Source organism: Rattus norvegicus, chromosome 5, assembly GCF_021556685.1.
Source record: "Rattus norvegicus strain SHRSP/BbbUtx chromosome 5, alternate assembly SHRSP_T2T, whole genome shotgun sequence".
Taxonomy (NCBI): Eukaryota; Metazoa; Chordata; class Mammalia; order Rodentia; family Muridae; genus Rattus; species Rattus norvegicus.
The window spans coordinates 144,130,692-144,148,614 of record NC_141538.1 but is presented as its reverse complement, the minus strand read 5'-3'; the positions used below and the strand labels follow the sequence as shown (position 1 = coordinate 144,148,614).

Here is a 17,923-nt window from a genome sequence, read left to right as displayed (position 1 = left end):
ATTGCACCCAACCTTAGGAAGTAGAGTCTCAGAGAAGTGAAGCCATGTGCTCCAGGTCACAGTGGGTGGGTTAACAGCCACAGTTCAAACCCATACCTGTCTGACTGTAGTATTTGTATAAGGTCAACCCTGCTTGTGACTTGAGTTGTTCTGTTTCCAAGGTTTGGGGTTCTGCAAGCCCCCTTGCAACGCAAAGCCTTTCCTCTCAACACTCTCTTCCTGGAGACCCTCTCCCACATAGCCCCTCCCACATTCCTGAGTCATTCAACCTCGAGGCTTTTCTGCTGCCTACCCAATGTTGTTGTAAGTTAAGTAGAAAAGGGGTTGGAGGAGTAGCTCAGTGATTAACAGCACTGGCTGCTCTTCCAGAGCTCCCAGGTTTGTGTCCCACCACCCACATGGTAGCCATAACCATCTGTTACTCTAGTTTCTGGGAATCTGATGCTCTCTACTGGTTTTCGAGGGTACTAGGCATATACATGGTGTCCTAGTTCGGCTACTATTGCTGTGATGGAACACCACGGCCAAAGCAACTTGGGGAGGGAAGGGTTTATTTCAGCTTATACTTCCAGGAAAAAGTCCATTGCTGAGGGAAGTCAGGGCCGGAACTCAAATAGGAGGCAGGAGCTGATGCAGAGACCTTGGAGGAGTGCTGCCTACTGACTTGCTCCTCAGGGCTTGTTCAGCCTGCTTTCTTACAGAACCCAGGGCCACCAGTTTAGGGATGGCATCACTTGAAATTGACTGGACCCTCTCCTATTAGCCACTGATTAAGAAAATGCCCTACAGGTTTGCCTACAACCCAATATTATGAAGGTGTTTTCATAATTGTGGTTCCTCTCCTCTCAGATGACTTTAGCTTGTGTCAGGTTGAAACAAAACCATCCAGCACATCTGATACCCAGACATGAGAACAAACACTCATACTTATAAATTTTTTTTTTTGAAAAAGAGATTAGCAGAACAAAGCTAGACGATGTGGTTTGATTGTAATTCTAGCAGTTGGGAGACTGAGGCAGGAGGACTGAGTTCAAAGCCAGCCTGGGCTATATACCAAGACACTGTCTCTAAAACCAAAACAAAACTGAGACATCCCCTAAGATTTGCCACCTTAGTGGATCTCTGGTCCACAATCTGGGATCTTTCACTCCTCCCCCCTCTCCCCCAGGCAGAAGGGAAGTCCTGGAGCTAGTGAGAACGAGAACCTAACAGTCAGGTTTGAATTCCACCCCTTGCTCTGGGGCTGCTTGGCCTTGGGTGTATTGGCTAGTCTTATATTTCGAACTAGAGTCCTCTGAAAGGAGGGAACCTCAGTTGAGAGGTTGCCTCCATATGATCCGGCTGTAAGGCATTTTAACAATTAGTGATTGATGGGGGAGAGCCCAGCCCATTATGGGTAGTGCTGTCCTTGGGCTGGAAGTCCTGGTTCCATAAGAAAGCAGGCTGAGCAAGCCATGGGGAGCAAGCCAGTAAGCAGCATCCCTCCATGGCCTCTGTATCAGCTCCTGTGTCTAGGTTCCTGTCCTGTTTGAGTTCCTATCCTGATTTCTTTTGAGGACGAACAGTAATATGGAAGTTTAAGCTAAATAAACCCTTTTTTTCACAACTTGCTTTTTGGTAATGGTGTTTTGTCAAAACAATTGAAACCCTAAGACAGATGGTTTGACAGATAATGAGCAGAAGGTGCTTTATAGAAGGCACCGTGTGTGAGGTGGCCCTGCTATGTGAATGGCACAGTCACATGATTCTACCTCTTGCTGGTAAGGCAGTTCCTCCATGTTGCATGTCCTTGGGCTGTAAGCTCCGGGGGGACAGAGCTATTTCTGAGACCCTTGTACCCATCCCCTTTACATAGGGTCTGACATGGACCTGTGGAACAAGCAGGTTTGGGTTTCAGCTCTGGCACTACTTCTGGATCCTTGGACAGTCACATGACCTCACCACATCATTGTGTAGCAATTTCCTCTGAATTGAATATTTCATTCCAGAGGGAAGCTCCCTAAGACTCATGAAGTTGTAAGGAAGGCTCCTTAAGGCTCAGGAAATAAACAGTCCACAAGGTTTAGGAAGTCCCTGAAACTTAGCACAAGTCCCCACCCTTCACAAAGTTATATAAGTAGTAAAGACTGCTGAGAAGAGGAGATCTTCTTCCTGTTGAGCTGTCTGTAGGTTGTGCAGAGGGTTGCAGCTTTCACAGTCTGTCACCCAGACTGGGGTGGTCTTTTAATGATGCATCTGTTTATGCATCTTCCATGCTCCTATGAGTAACCTCTTTCCCATACTTTGGAAAGTGACTCTAATATACTCAAGAGTTTACCAGTTTGGTGGTATTATTATTTTGGTCTGTTGTTGAGCCCTCGACAGTAGATATCTGTTCTTGTCTCCCCAGGTACAGCATCACACAGCACACACCTGACTGCTTTGTCTACACCCATTTCATGGTTTGCTGGGAGGACATACCAAGCAACTTGTAGAAATCATTTGACCCCATCTGCATCCAGCTTGGTACTTGTCCTCAGGTCAGCTAACCAGCATACCATCCCCTTCTCTCTCTCTTCTGGGCTTGTCTATCCTCCAGATCCAGGATTCTCCTCTCTGTCACCTGAGCCCCGCGCCCCCTGCACATCTTATAGGCAGCCTTTGACCTACAATGGTTCAACTTCTGACTATTAACTTAACGGTGGTGCAAAAGCGATTCTCAGTCAGTAGCAGCCACACTTCTGTAGAGAATCTTGATTTTCTCCACCTAGCAGTTTGCAGCACGCTTTTCTTCCTTCATACCAGCGAGCAGCAGTGAGCACAGCGTCAGGCAGCCACACACTCATGAGGGAAGACAGCTGATGTTCTGCAGTGTCTGCATCCCGAGCTGTGACACTCAGCAGGACAGGTGCGTTCCTGTATAAGATCCGTTTTTGGCCTCTGATCATGTCCACCTATGACAGGCTGAAATTCCCACTGTACGTGGAGGGACTCCTGTGTATATAACACATTCTTAGGAAACTATATCCCCACCCATGAGAGCCATGAATGTAGCCCATCACCCCCCACCCCCATTTTCTTACTTTCTCTTGGAGTCAAATTTTTAGAAGTAATAGTCTAGACACAGTTCATTCAAATCCCGCCTTTGCAGCTGCTCACCTTGGCAAGTTTCTTTCTTCTCTGTGCCTTGACTTCTTCACCCGTAGAGTAGCTTAATAATCTTCACCTCCCCAGTGCCTGAGATGGATGGAAGGAGTTCATGCTTGCTATGCACACAGCAGCCTGGCACAATGACAGCTGGAAGCAGAAGCCATTGCCGTTCTTGTTGCTTCGGTTCTATCGAAGGAGTCTCACCTCCCATGCGGTCCTTACCTGGCTGCAACCTGGTCCCTTCCACCACCTACCAAATGCTCTACAGTTTGGGTCACCCACTACCCCCCAGTGGCCACTCCAGCCACCTTCTGGGTATTGACTTCTCTGCAGTATTTGAGAAGGGTTGTGGCTGCAGAAGCCCCAGGGGTACATAAGCCCAGGGTCAAGAGAGCTCAAGGGACAGCCCTACAGTGAAAAGGGCACATGAGACAGGATATTTCAGTACTCAGTATGTGGCTAGCATACTAAGGGCAGCTCAGGGGCTGGTGACTAGATTTCTGTTAACTACCCCAGAGTAGCATCTGGGGTTCTCTGATGGATGACCAGCAGGACTGGGAGAGTGCTCACTGGGAAACAGCACCTTGTTGTGTGTGCAGCTGGGTAAAGGTGGCAGGAGGTGTGTGGGTTGGGAGGAGGGGTTGTTAACCCTCCATATTCAGTCCCTAGTCCCCAGGAGGAGGCCTTTCCCTTTTAGCTCCAGCAGCCTGACTCCCGAGTTGCACAGACTTGCCTGGTTTGATCTCTTATTTATTACAGAGAATATTCTCTGTCATGGTGAGTGGAGGGGAAGGAGTCTCGGGAGCCTCAGTTTTCACGGCTGACCTCATAGCTGGCCTGCTGCGGACCCTGGGCCTCTGATGGAGCCCCAACACTTGTTCTGTTCTCCATCCATTGTTTTCATTCATTAAGTGCATCAAGCACTCTGTGCACCGAGTCCCGATCCAGGTGGATCACTCGAGCAAGCCTGGAAACTTCCTGTGTCAGGTTGGAGGACATTCCTGAAAGCTTGATCCTCACCTGAATCTCAGCACCTGTGTCTCTTCCCTTAGATGGCAGTGTAGACCATGCCGACCACTTAAAGGATCTTGAGAGTAGAGGGGAGGGGGTGCCTCTCAGCCTGGTCAGATAAAACCAATCAATGTCTTCACAGGCTTCTTGGAGGTGAAGGTGGCAGGAGCTTTGGCACAGAGGAGGCGAGCGAAGCAAGCAGAATGAATGACACCAGAGTTCTTTGGCCTCGGAAGAGGGGTCTGCACACCAAGGAATGCACACAGCCATTAGATGCTGAGAAGGTCAAGAAACAGAACTTCTTTTGGGAGGTTCCAGGAGGAACTAGCCTGATGTACTTCCCCTTAGCCTGGTGGGACTGACTGAACTTCTGGCCTCAGAACTGTAGCAAGCACGTTAATGCTTTAAGTCATAGTCTGTTTAGGGTTTTGTTGCTGGGACGAGACTCTGAGTGACCAGGGCAACTCTTAAAAAAGGAAAACATTTAATTGGGGCTAACTTACAGTTTCAGACGGTTGGCTCGTTAAGGTCATGGAGGGAAGCCTGGTGGCATGCAGGCAGACATGGTGCTAGCGAGGAGCTGAGAGTTCTACAACCAGATCTGAAGGCAGCAGGAAGAGAGAGTGACACTGGGCTTGGCTTGAACATCTGAGACCTTAAAGTCTGCCACCATGACACACTTCCTCCAACAAGGTCACACCTTCTCCTGCAATAATGCCACTCCCTGTGAGTCTATGGGGGGTGGGCATTTTCATTCAAACTACCACATTCCACTTCCTGCCTGCCATAGGTTGAAGCCATATAATAATTTGAAATGCATTTAGTCCAACTTCAAACATCCTTGTAGCCTATTACAGTCTCAACTCTGTTTAAAAGTCCACAATTTCTGCCATGTCTCATGCAATCTCTTAACTGTAATCTTCTATTAAAAAAAATCAAAATGAAAAAACAGATCACATACTCCCAACATACAACATCACAGGATATACATTACCATTCCTAGGCAGGGAGGAGAACAGTGAGGAAATACTGGATCAAGGCAAGACTGAAAACCAGCTGAGCAAACTCCAAACCGTGCATCTCCATGTCTGATGTCAAAGCACTTTTCAAATCTCCAACTCCTTTCAGCTGTGTTGACGGCAACACACTTCTTTCTCTGGGGCTGGTTCCACTCCCTGTTAACAGCTATTCACAGCAGGTATCGCATGCCTCTGACATCTCCAACATCTCGGGTTCTCCAAGGCAATCCAGGCTTCATCTCCCCAGCTTCACATGATGGTCTCTCTAGGCCTCCATGCTGGACACCCCTGACACACACCTGGCCTCACTGGCTTTTCTTACTTGCAGAAGGAGATTCTATAACCCCTTTCTTGTATCCCTGCCTCTAAATCCAGAACCATGTACCTGAAACTGCTAAATTCTCCTGCTTTCTGGGACTAGAACATGGCACCCTTGTTCAAATACATATTTCTTTTTTTACCATCTTTCTGTTTTTGATGGTTTCCTTCACTGGCTAAACTTGGCTGTCCTGTCCTGGTATTTGCTTTACAGACCAAGCTGTCCTCAAATGCAGAGATCTGCTTGCCTTTGCCTCTGCCTCTGCCTCTGCCTCTGCCTCTGCCTCTGCCTCTGCCTCTGCCTCTGCCTCTGCCTCTGCCTCTGCCTCTGCCTCTGCCTCTGCCTCTGCCTCTGCCTCTGCCTCTGCCTCTGCCTCTGCCTCTGCCTCTGCCTCTGCCTCTACAGTGCTGGATTAAAGGTGGGTACTACCTAACCCTAAATTTTCTTTAATTCCTTTTCACAGACTGGAAGCTTAGCTGGGTTGGGTCTTGCCATCAGGTCTCCATTTCCTTTGTTCCATTTTATATCAGGCTTTAAAAAAATTGTTTAAAGATTTATTTATTTATTTATTTATTTATTCTATATAAGTACACTGTAGCTCTCTTCGGACACACCAGAAGAGGGCATCAGATCTCATTTCAGTGCTCTTAACCATTGAGCCATCTCTCCAGCCCCAGGCTTTTTTTTTTTAAGTCTGTTTATCTCCTTGAACACAGGATTTAGCTCCATTTCATCTCCTGGTCTCCCCATCCCCCTTTTCCCTCAAGCTGTACATTTTGTATCTTCCCTTGCCCAGCTTGCTCCTTTTCATTATAGATCTTCATAAGAGTGAACATTAATAACCACACGACAGAGTCGATACTAGGCTGTTCTGAGATTTTCTCTGCCAACTTTGTAATTAATCCAAAACTCTTCTTCAATTTAGCCTCAGGCAGACTCTTCAGGCAAGAGCAAAAAGAAAAAAAAAAAAAATCAGCCACATTCTTGGCCAAACTATCACAAGAGCAGTCTTTAGGCCACATACTAAGATTCTTCTCCTCTGAAACCTCTTGACCTGGATCCCCAGAGTTCAAATCACCCTCAGTACCGCTGTCTTCCATGTTCCTACTGGGATGGGCCATTAAGCCCCCATTAGATCATTCTACTGCTTTCCTAATCCAAAGCTCTAAAGTCCACATCTCTCAAAAATAAAATAAGATAAAATAAAATAAAATAAAAAAAAATCATGGTCTGGCCTATTATAGCAATACCTCACTCCTGCTATCAATGTCTGTCTTAATTAGGATTTTATTGCTGTGAAGAGACGCCATGACCATGGCAACTCCTATGAAAGAGAACATTGAATACGGGCTTGCTTGCAGTTTTAGAGGTTCAGTCGCCATGGCAGGAAGCACAGCAGCAAGCAGGCAGACATAGTGCTGGAGAAATAGCTGAGACTTCTACATCTGGATGTGCAGGCAGCAGGCAGAGAGAGAGAGAGAGAGAGAGAGAGAGAGAGAGAGAGAGAGAGAGAGAGAGAGAGAGAAAGAGAGAGAGAGAGAGAGACAGTGGGCCTGGGGTTGAGCAGCTGAAATCCACTCCCAGTGACACACTTCCTTCAACAAGGCCACGCCTCCAATAATGCCACTCCCTCTGAGTCTGTGGGAGCCATTTTCATTCAAACCGACACAGTCACTAAGTACCCAGGTTCTCACAGTGGCAATGTCGTACAAAATTACTGCCCTCGGGCACTTCACCAGCTGTTAACAAATGGACATTTTTTGTGAGGATGTGACTGTACTGGCTGGTTTTGTGTGTCAATTTGATACAAGCTGGAGTTATCGCAGAAAAAGGAGCCTCAGTTGAGGAAATGCCTCCATGAGACCCAGCTGTAAGGCATTTTCTCAACTAGTGATCAAGAGGGGAGGACCCAGCCCATTGTGGGTGGTGCCGTTTCTGGGCTGGTGGTCTTGGGTTCTATAAGAGAGCAAGCTGAGCACACCAGGGGAAGCAAGCCAGTAAGTAACATCCCCCCATGGCCTCTGCATCAGCTCCTGCTTCCTGACCTGCTTGAGTTCCAGTCCTGACTCCTTTGGTGATGAACAGCAATGTGGAAGTAAACTGAATAAACCCTTTCCTCCCCACCTTGCTTCTTGGTCATGATGTTTGTTCAGGAATAGAAACCCTAGCTTAGTCAGTGACCCACCCCGCTGGGTTGTAGGAGCGACTTGGAAAGCTCCCTAGGGAGTTCTTTAAGAGCTAGATCTTAAAGAATGTTAATGAAGTGAAATGGCCTTGGGACCAAAGAGGAGGTTTGTGCAGAGGCAAACCTGGTCTGTGAAGTGAGAGGAAACATTTGGCTAGCTTGGTAAGCTAGTGAGCAGAGGCTCAGAGCCGCAGAGAAGAGGCAGGAAAGGTGGCTGCAGCCAGGGCACTTCCTGTGAGAAGGTTGCGATAATAATTAACCCCACAGAGAATGGGAAGCTATTCTAGTGAGTTACATGAATGGCTTAAAATCTCAGGTCTGCCCCAGACTTGTTGCTAGGTGACTTGTAGATCTTTCCACCAAGGTCTCAGTATGTTTTCCCAACTTTAAGATACTAGTTCAGTTGCACATATTGTCTGGGATACCAATTGTGTAAATTAACTGTGTGTCAGTTCTGAGCCTGAGTCTTGAGAGACCTCACACATTCTGAGATGAAGATGTGCCCAGACCATGAGTGGGTTTCCCCCAGACCATGAGTGACCAGCTCAAGCCCAACTAATCTTAACCAACACACAGACGCATATACTACGATGACAGTGATTCTGAGCCCTGCAGCCTTGGGGCGGTTTGTTATGTAGCAATAAAAAGTTAATATCTCAATTAGAGAAAGAGATAGAGAAGGGGTGGCTCAAAAGACACAAGAGAACCAAGGAGGGCCACAGCTATCCAGAGACCCAAGGGAGATCCAGGACATTGAGTAGAGCTTAGATCTGGCCACAGAACAGTTTTGAATCACACTGAGACAGAGCTGTACTGACTGCTGGGGTCCTGGGGGCAATGGAACAGAGAAAATGAGAGAAGAGGCAAGTCCTTTAAAGATGGTGGTTGTGGGGGAGCAGGGAGAGGGTCAGGTGTCCTGTAGGTGTTTTTTTCCAAGGATGGAGATACTAGCTGGGTTTGTTGATGGTTCTGAAACAGTCTGATAGACTGTTAAAACAATTAGAGGGGTTGGGGATTTAGCTCAGTGGTAGAGCGCTTGCCTAGGAAGCGCAAGGCCCTGGGTTCGGTCCCCAGCTCCGAAAAATAGAACCAAAAAAAAAAAAAAAACAATTAGAGCCAGGCATGATGGTCCGTGGCCCGTAATCACAGCACTCAGGGGCTGAAGCCAAAGGGTAGCTCTAAACTCAAGGCTATCCTGGAACACACGGTGGGTTGAGCAGGTGAATGGCTGGAAGAGCTGGTCTATTTGGAATATGAGCTCTCTATCCCCTTTTTTTCCACCATTGAGACCAAAAGGCCTTGGCAATGGACTGGACTGTGTGAGCATGCTTACGTGGAGTGAAGGGAGAACAGCTTCACTTCCAGGATTTTCCCCGGAAGCGGGTGAGCGGTGAGCCTTCGCAGAGGGCTATAGTATGGACTCATTTTGCTTCAGGGATGCTGGGTCAGATACTTGTTAGAAATCCACAAGCAGACTCGAGGGAGGTCATTGAGAGTATGGGACAGGCAGCAGGGGTGAGGTCTCAGCTGGAGACACAAACTCAGAGGCCTCAGTGAACCAGGAACATTTAAATGCATGGCGCCTGCTGAGAGTGGTGTGGAGAGGGGAAGGCTGGCAGGTGGGTGGGTAGAGGTCAAACTAATACCAGGACAGTGGCCTTAGCTCTCTCCCTTTGCATGGTTGTGGGCCAGAGCTAGGAGGCATGCCCGGCATGTAGAAGATGTTTCACAGCATCAGAAGAATGTCCGAGGTCTGGGTGGGCCAAGGGCTGAGCATAGGAGGTTAGCATCCTGTAGCCTTTGCTCATCTACTTCCTCTGTCTGACATGGCCAGGAATACCCAGGACGGAGACTCTCAGCAAATCTCGATGTTCCTTCTACCAAGCCATTGGCCACTGTGTCTGAACCACCTGCGGCCAGCCTCTTTTGAGCTCTTGTCTACTGGAAGGCTGAGAGATTGCTTTAAATCTTCGTAGGATCCTTGGGCAGAAAGAGGACTGAGAGGGTATCTCACGAGTGTGGTTTGAACCCTGGGAAATTAATTGCTCCCCAACCTGCACCTTTCCTATTCACAAAAGGGAGACACCTGCTGGCAGGTTGCCCCACCCCCATCCCCACTCCCATCCCCACCCCTCCCCACATCTGGCTCTCCAGGATTTCTTGGACTGTTTTGCATGCCTTATGAGAATTTTCCTCCAGCGTCTGGAGATGTATGCCTGGCTTTTCTTCTTTGTGATCCAATCCCATTGGCTTTTTTTGGCAGCCCGGCAACTCGGAGCTTTGATGGTTCCCATGGGGCTGTAACTCTGCCCCAGCCGGTGCTGTTTTTCTGGACAGACTTTCCAGTAAGTCACTCCAGGGGAAGCAGAAGCAAGAGGCACTGAGGGAGCTGGCCCTGCCAGGAAGGGACAAAGCAGACCCCAGAGAATTCCCAACAGGAAGGCAAGAAAGTCTAGGGAATCCTGGAGAGAGGAGGGGTGGGAAACCTACCAGCAAGCACAAAGTCTTCACTTTGTAAAACAGTTTGAAAAGTGTACCAAAATGACCCGCCTTTGATCCCACCACACTGGTAACCGCCATGGGAACCTCAGGCTTTCTTATTGCTGCCCCGCTAGGACTCCCCAGGTGTTGGCTGTCTCTCCCATTCCCCTCCAAAGCCCTGGCCGAAAGCTGGCAGCAGTCTATGAAGAAACTGCTTTCAAAGCCACCTTTCCCCATGGGATAGTCACCTGTGGTTTGTTTTGGCTTGTCCTGGCACAGCCAGGCCTCTAGATGCCCCTCCTCTTTCTTCCTTACAGGGAAGCCTGTCCAGAAACCATATTCTCACCACTCCATCATCCTGCCTACCTCAGCTCTGACTTCTTATTGGCATATAAGATCTCAGCAGCCCCTCACTGCTGAGGCTGTTCAAAGATTAGATGAGGGTGCTGGAGAGAGGCCAGAGGACCCTGGTTTGGTTTCCGGCACCCACATAGCAGCTCACTGCAGATCTAGCTGATCCAAATGCCTTCCTCTGATCTCTGTGGCACTGGGCATGGATGTGGTACCCATCCTTACAGGTAGGCAAAGGGCATATATATATATATATATATATATATATATATATATATATATATATATAAATAAAAGCTAAAAAAGATGACATGAGATAGATAGCATGTCCCAGAGGTCCCAGCTCAGTGAGCCTGTAAGCCCTAGCTGACCATTGTCTCCGTCCAGCTTCCTTTCTTTCTTGCTATTCCTTTCTCTCTTTTCTACCTTTAGGCCATGAACCCTCAGGAGTACCACGCCGAGGCATGAGCTCCCTGTGGAAGATGGAAGGCTGCCGTTCTCATCCAAGCCCAGCTCCAGCTCATCTCTAGAGGGCCAGCCATCTGGTTTTTACCTAGAATGGAAGGGTTCTTGATTCACAGGCTTTCAGGGATGAACCCTGGAAAGTGCCAGGCAGACCAGCCCTCATTGTCACCTTGCTCAGTGGGTCTCTGTGGGCACTCTGTGGCCAGGATCAGGCTCCGCCCATGCTGTCTCTGACTTACCTGGGACAATGGGCAAGGACCTTTTCATGGCTGAAGGTTACAGCCCCGGGCCAGGGCCACTGATATGTAGGTTCATGCCTCACTCATTCTGGGGCCTCCTAGCTCCAACCCCTTGCGGGTAATCAGGGGTGCGCAGGCGGCCTTAAAACCATCAAAGCTGTCAGCAGTGGTTCTTTCACACCGATGGTCACTGATAGGCCCAGTCATTTCCCATCAGCCGGCTTACCTGATGCCACAGTGCCATATGCAAGTCAATTACCGTGCATTTCTCCAGGGACACATATCCAATCTGGGTCAGATACTATAGTATGCAGAAACTTCTAGGATTCACCTGACAGCTCCTGGCTGCCTGGGAAGCAGGGTCCAAGAGGTCTTTTTACTTTTGCTGTGCCAGCAGAATCTGGGCCTGGGCTCCAGGAAGCAGGCTCCTGTCCCCAGGACACTGGATGGCGGGAAAGGGCTTATGTGAATGCGTCCTTGGGTTCCCCTGGACACACATGACCTATGGGCTTTGAGGTCTTTGATTCAGGAAGATCTGGTGCTTATTCCTAAACTCTCCATTCACTTGCTATGCAGCTTCGGGGATAGTAACCACCTGCTCTGACCCTGCACCTTTTATAACCAGTAGTGTTGATCTCTGGTCAACATGACATCACTGCAGATGTGGTTCTCTTCTGTGGCCTGGGGGTGGATCTGGGGCTTCAGACATGTTAGGCAAGACCTCTACCACTGAGCCACACTCTTCAGCCTCTTTTTACTTTTTATTTTGAGACAGGGTCTCACTAGGTTGCCTAAGCTAGCCTTGAAGTCACTCTGGGGTCCAGCCAAGTCTTGAAATTGCAATCCTCCTGCCTTAGTTGCTGGGATTACTGGCCTGAGTCACCATACCCTGCTCCCTGGGCTGCCCTCAGCTTCCTTTGGTTATCTGTGAGCTGGGCCATGAATGTCTACCTCACAGGAGGTTGGGATAGGTCCAGTGGGGACACCAGACACAATATCACTGTATATGCGGAGCACTGAGCACCCTGCAGCAGCGACGGGACGGTCTTGATGAGGAGGCTTTTAGGAGATAAGGCAGTACTCTGTTTTCCTTTAATACCATGGCGGGGGAGAGAGAGGCAGACCTGGAGAAGGTAATCTGCATGCTTCATGATGGAGCTGGGATAAGAACTATGCATGATAAAGGCCCACTGTCCAATCGGCTGGGCTACTGGGTTCTTTTCACCGCGCCCTTCCACCCTGCCTGGCTGCATTGATTTACTTGAAAGTTTTAATGGGTTATAATTGGAAAAGGCCTGGGTGAGATTTGCATATTGATTTGACATTTAAGTATATGATTAAATAAAAGCTGACTGAGGTCATCACTTGACTAAATTGGCTTAATGAGTGTTGATTACCCTGTGCATGTTAATTTCATTTACTCTGATTACTCCATCTATCTTTCCCAGAGATCTATCAACACCTTTGACTCAATTGGACTTGATGGGACGCGAAGGAGGGTTGGGGTCAGCGGGTGTGGGGAGTTCTTAGTCTATCTGCCTGGTTACCCAGCTGTCCCTAGAGCCTGGGAGGCTCTCACCCACTGCTGTGTTCTCTTTCTCCCCGACTCCCACCCTCTCTTTCCCTCATAATCACACAAGCTTATCGCCAACCTCCTTTCTAACCAGGAGTACTGCCACTTTGCTGCCAGAGAGGAATCAGGCGTTGGCAGGGAGCAGAATGGGGGAATCTGTGACGCCCATGAGAAGTGTTTCTAGTTCCCCACATCATACCTTCCCTTCCTGACGTATACAGGAATCTGCCTCAGATGGCTGAGCCTTCCGGTGGCCCCCATGAGTCTTCTCTTCTTTACTGGTAAGGCAGTGTCTGCAAGAAAAAATCCCCACAGTGGGGCTGCATTCTCTGTTCTAGTCTTGTGTTTGCCCCTTCCAGATCCACTCTCTGGCTTAGTCCAGCCCATTCTGTTTCCTGTGCTGACCTGCAGGGACCCATAACTATGGGCTCTGTTGCCTTCTGGCTTCCTGTGGGTGTTCAGCCAATGGGAGGCCAGCAGGAGATTGAAGGGAGGGAGGAGAACACGGCTGGATGTTTGTTTATTTCTGGTGTTCATCCCTGTTGGCTGAACAAAGGTCTCCATCAGCCACCAGGCGCTCTCGTGGTTCCTCTCAGTCTCTTCAGCTCTAGTGAGATAACGTAGTAACAGCTCCCTCCAGCTCTCCACAAGCCCGAGGGAGCCTCGCTGTTGACGCAGCTCCAGCTCCGTACACCCTGCCCACACCTTTGTAAATAGACCTCTCACTAGCTCTCCTTAAATCACCCAATTTGAGTGTGCCATCTGTTTCCCACTGAGACCCTAACTGATACAGCAGGTGACATATTTTTCCTTTCAGAAACCAGGACACACAGTCTGACAGTCAGAGAGCGATCGCAGAACACACCAACGAGCCCAGACTGGCAGAGTGCCTCCCCTGCCCTCATCCTGCCCCCACTGCCCCCGCCTGATAGAAGCATCACCATCCAGGACCCTTTTGCCCGCTCCATTCTCCTCACTGTCTAGACCAGCCATCTGGTCCTTCTGGAGTCCCTGGCCCCTACCTGGCCTCTCTCAGCAGCCACACTCCGCTCTATTAGAACAGCCATGGGATGGGGTGGAGTCAGGGAGTTCCTCGGTACAAGCTTTCTCACCCTGCCATGGTTTGTCTCCAAGATCATGTCTTCTGGATCCTTCTGTCCAACACTGCTCTCTCCTCCTTGGCCTGTCTTCCCAGCCACTCCAGATGCTGAGGCAGGAGGATTGAAAGGCTAAGACCTATCTGGGCTATAGAGTGAATTTAAAGCCAGCCCCGGCAACTTAGAGAGTCTCTTACAAAACGGAAAGTAAACAGGCCTGGAGAGATGGCTTAGTGGTTAACAGTACTGGCTGCTTCCTCAGAGGATCCAGCTTCCTTCCTCAGCACCCATATAGCAGCTTACAACTGTCTGTAGCTCCAGTCCCAGGAGATCCAGTGCCTCTTCTGGCCTCCCTGGGCATCACACATACTTACAGTGCATAGATATACATGCAGACAGACACCCATACATAAAACAATCAAAATATACTTACAGAATAAACAAAAACAAAGCAACAATCATAACTCACATTCAAATAATGCCACACTCACAGGTACTAGGGAATCAGACTTTAACATATTTCTTATATGGGGGAGGAGGGAGGGTGCCATTCAGTCCTTTGCAGCTGATATGAGATAACACACAGGAAAAAGGGTGAAACTGAGGCCAGGGGGGAAAAGACCTGCCTTCCTGGAACTGGACCCAGGGGGACACCAGCTCTTGCCTGGAGCCTTGAATAGAGGGAAGAGGTTTGGGTAATAGTTTGTGCAGGTCTCTCAAAAGCCGATGTTGGTTGCTGCGTGTCATGGCCCATGCCTGTAATCCTGGGACTCTGGAGGAAGGAACTGCAGGACTGTGACTCTGGATGGGGTTTGAGGTCATTGGGGGCTGCACTTGGAAAGGATTAAAGTTGTTTCCAAGAGGGAGTTGCTATGAGTGAGCCTGCACTTGAAGCTGCTCTCTGGATCCCACTTCAAGCTGTGATCTCTCCTCTCTGCTGCCCACCAGCCCCTGGCAGGAGGTAAGCCAACAAGAGAGGCCTTACCAGAACCAATACCACGCTGTTTGGACTTTCGGTGCAGCCAACGGAAGTAAGTAAACATGTTTTCTTTCTAAAGTTAGTTTGCCTCAGGTACTTACTCTAGTAGTAAAACATGTATTAAGACAACACAAACACGTACACTCTCACCATGGTATCTACTCTCTTATTTTATATAGCCCTATGAGGCCGGGCTTTGCCTATTTTACAGAAGGGAAAACTGAGGTCCAGAGAGATTAGATCACATACATAAGATTCTATGGCTGGGAACTAGGGTGTTTTTGGATGCATTTGTGAGTAAAGATTTTCTGTCAGGACGCTATAAAGCTCTCAGTTCCATCTAGACCCAGTTCCATAACAACTACCTCTTGGAAACAACTTCAATCCTTTGGCCTTCCGATGTTGTATTTTGTACCATGTAAGGCGGATATGAATGTCTTCGGCCTTGGGAAGCCAGCTGGGAATGCTAGAGCACTTTGGAGCCCTGGAAGGATCAGGCAGGTGCTGTGGTTTGGATCCCTCATGTCCCTGGCAGGCCCAGGTGCTGCAGACTTGGTCCCCCCCTGGTGGCACTGGGATATGGCACAACATTAAGTTAGGACATTTTAAGGTGTGGTCTTAAAAGGGACAGTGTGATTTTCAAGATGACTGTCTTTTAAAAATTGGTTTTATAAACTTAAAAAAAAAACCTTGCAAATAAAGACATGACCTGGCAAAAATTAACCAGACCTAAAGTCTGTATAACGCAGTGAACTGCTATACAGTCAGAATTGGCATCTGGAATGGAAGCTGAAGAAGCTTCACGTCAAATTTTACACCTTCAGTTTCGAATATATTTTATGCACTCATCTACCGCTCAGCCCAAAAAACCCAGGACAGAATTAGCACTGGAAAAACCATGAACTTTTCATCCTCTTCATATTCCTCTCCCTTGACTACATTTGGTTCTTCCTCAGCCCCTAACCTTCAACCCACTTGGTTGTCTTTTCTGCATATTATACTCAGCCCATGTGTACATTTCTTTACGTATGTACATATATGATGGGCCGGATTGCACACACGAGAGAGAACATGGCGTGCCTTTCTTGGTGAGATTGTGTAACCTCACTGAATATCATACATCCCAAGTTCATAATTTCCCTGCCAATTTTCACTTCATCTTTCTTTAGAGTTAACTGGTTCTAGTATACACTTATATAAATATATTGATGTATTCAAATATGTTTCTATTTGATAATATTCGTAAATACATAGTCTCAAATTTTCATTATCCATTTATCTGTTGATCCAGAAAGAAAAGAAGGAAGGAAAAAAGAAAGAAGAAACAAATGGGAAAAGGGGAGAGAGAAAGAGAGGGGGAGAGAGAGAGAGGGAGAGGGAGAGAGAGAGAGAGAGAGAGAGAGAGAGAGAGAGAGAGAGATTAGGACCCTGGCCCATTCCTCTCTGTCTCTGTGTCCCTGCTTCTTGGCTGCTATTGGATAAGCACCACACACTCATAGCCACTCCTCCCAGTTAGGTCCCAAGCGATGGGGCCAAGTGACTATTGACAGAAACGTCTAAAACTGAGAGCAAAACTGGATCCTGTTCACTTTTTAAGTTGTTTAGCTCGGGTATTTTGTCATAGCAAGGGAGAACTGAGCAGTGCAGGCATGAGAAGATTCTTGGGGGTGTTTGAGAATGTGGGATAAGAAACAAGAAATTGGGTGATGGGCAGGGCCTTGAGGCCATGGGGAAGGCAGCTGGAAAGGGGTAACCCGAGGACCATGTGGCCTCCACAGGCAGGAGGCTGGTGCTGGCTAATATGTGTGAGATTGGGCTGGGAAGGATTGAAATAGAGGTCCAATGAAGCCTAAAGAGGACTGGGTCTCTGTGGCTTTTGGAAACGTAAGACAGGGAACGAGTGTTATCCAGGAGGAAGCCAGATACCAGACCTAGAAAGAGAGTTAAGTCCCTACAGATCCCCGACCCTGAGCGCATGTTTGTCCCAGACCTGGCCACCCATGCCCATCTCATCTGTGAGCTCTGGAGTCAGCTCCTTCAGCTTCTGTTCATTACTGAGAATTCCTGTAGCATCTCTAGGGCTTATGATGGGGGTGCGCCTGACTCTTGCTTACTAGGAGTCTCTACTGTCTGACCTGGCAGGGACTCACACAGATGACTCTTCTCTGGGTCTGTGACTCTCTCCTCTCTGGCCCTCCTGCCTAGGTTCACAGTCAAGGGGTGGGGTGGCGGTGGTGGTGGTGGTGGAACCCTTCCTCCATGAGGAAGAGGCTGTTTCCCAGGCAACTGATGGGGAGCAGGAGGGGTGGTTTGGAAGAAGCAAATGTCACCCTGGCTGCGCTGTGAATAATTCACAGCAGTGAGAACTGACTCACCCTCCAGTCTGCCATCTTCTGGAACCCTCTCGTGGACTCCTCCTTGGCAAGCCCCCTCACTGTAGTCTGCAGGGCTTCACTGATTCCTTGCCTTGGGCCTCTCTCCTCCTTTATGAGCCTCCTCACCTCTTTCTCCCCGTGTTTGGCTGTTTCCTCTCTACCACCTACTGTGTTGAGTGTACAGGGTGACTCAGGGCAGGGAGATAGTGTGTCCCAGGTCACATGGTTTTGAAGTGGGAGGAGTCTCTCCAGCCTGTGTCCTGGAAGTGGTCCTTGCGGTGGTGGCCGAGACTGTCGGTTTGAGACCTCCCTGAGGCTGCCTTGGGGTGGGAGAGAGGTATGGGGCTGGAGCAAATGATGTGGAAACAGAGAATTGTTCATTCTGGCTGTGTGCTGCCCTGCTTGCCCACCCATCAGGCATAGGGCTGGGTCAGTTTTCTCACCCAAAGACTACTGTATATCTGCCCAGAGCCATGGTTCCTCAGAGACTGCTATCCTTCTGGGACTTCAGGCCCCGTCTGAGGGAGCACAGGCCTCACTGGGAGCCTGCTGCTCTCTCTCCCCCACATGCCACAGTCTTGAGGGAGAAAACCCAGTTCTGGGCTGGGGCCCCAGAGCCTGAGGCTGCTCAAGAAGTCAGTGAGAGGCTGATGGACCCTGGGCGGCCATCAAACACGGTCACGTTGGTCTAGCTCTCTGG

The 17,923-nt window shown here is 48.9% G+C and overlaps 1 long non-coding RNA gene across 4 annotated transcripts; it reads right to left on the bottom strand.

Annotated features, from left to right (window-relative positions):
• Nucleotides 1-921: 921 nt before the first annotated feature.
• LOC148006043 (uncharacterized) lies at nucleotides 922-13,359 on the bottom strand. 4 transcript variants are annotated; one of them, XR_015621126.1, is made up of 6 exons: nucleotides 13,178-13,359; nucleotides 12,972-13,065; nucleotides 4,644-4,846; nucleotides 4,150-4,382; nucleotides 3,139-3,216; nucleotides 922-2,973 (listed from the first exon to the last, which is right to left on the bottom strand). It is a non-coding gene; the product is annotated as an uncharacterized LOC148006043 (long non-coding RNA). The 4 variants fall into 4 exon arrangements; XR_015621124.1 differs by having other exon boundaries at nucleotides 4,644-4,741; XR_015621123.1 differs by lacking the exon at nucleotides 13,178-13,359 and having other exon boundaries at nucleotides 4,644-4,741; nucleotides 12,972-13,174.
• Nucleotides 13,360-17,923: the final 4,564 nt, after the last annotated feature.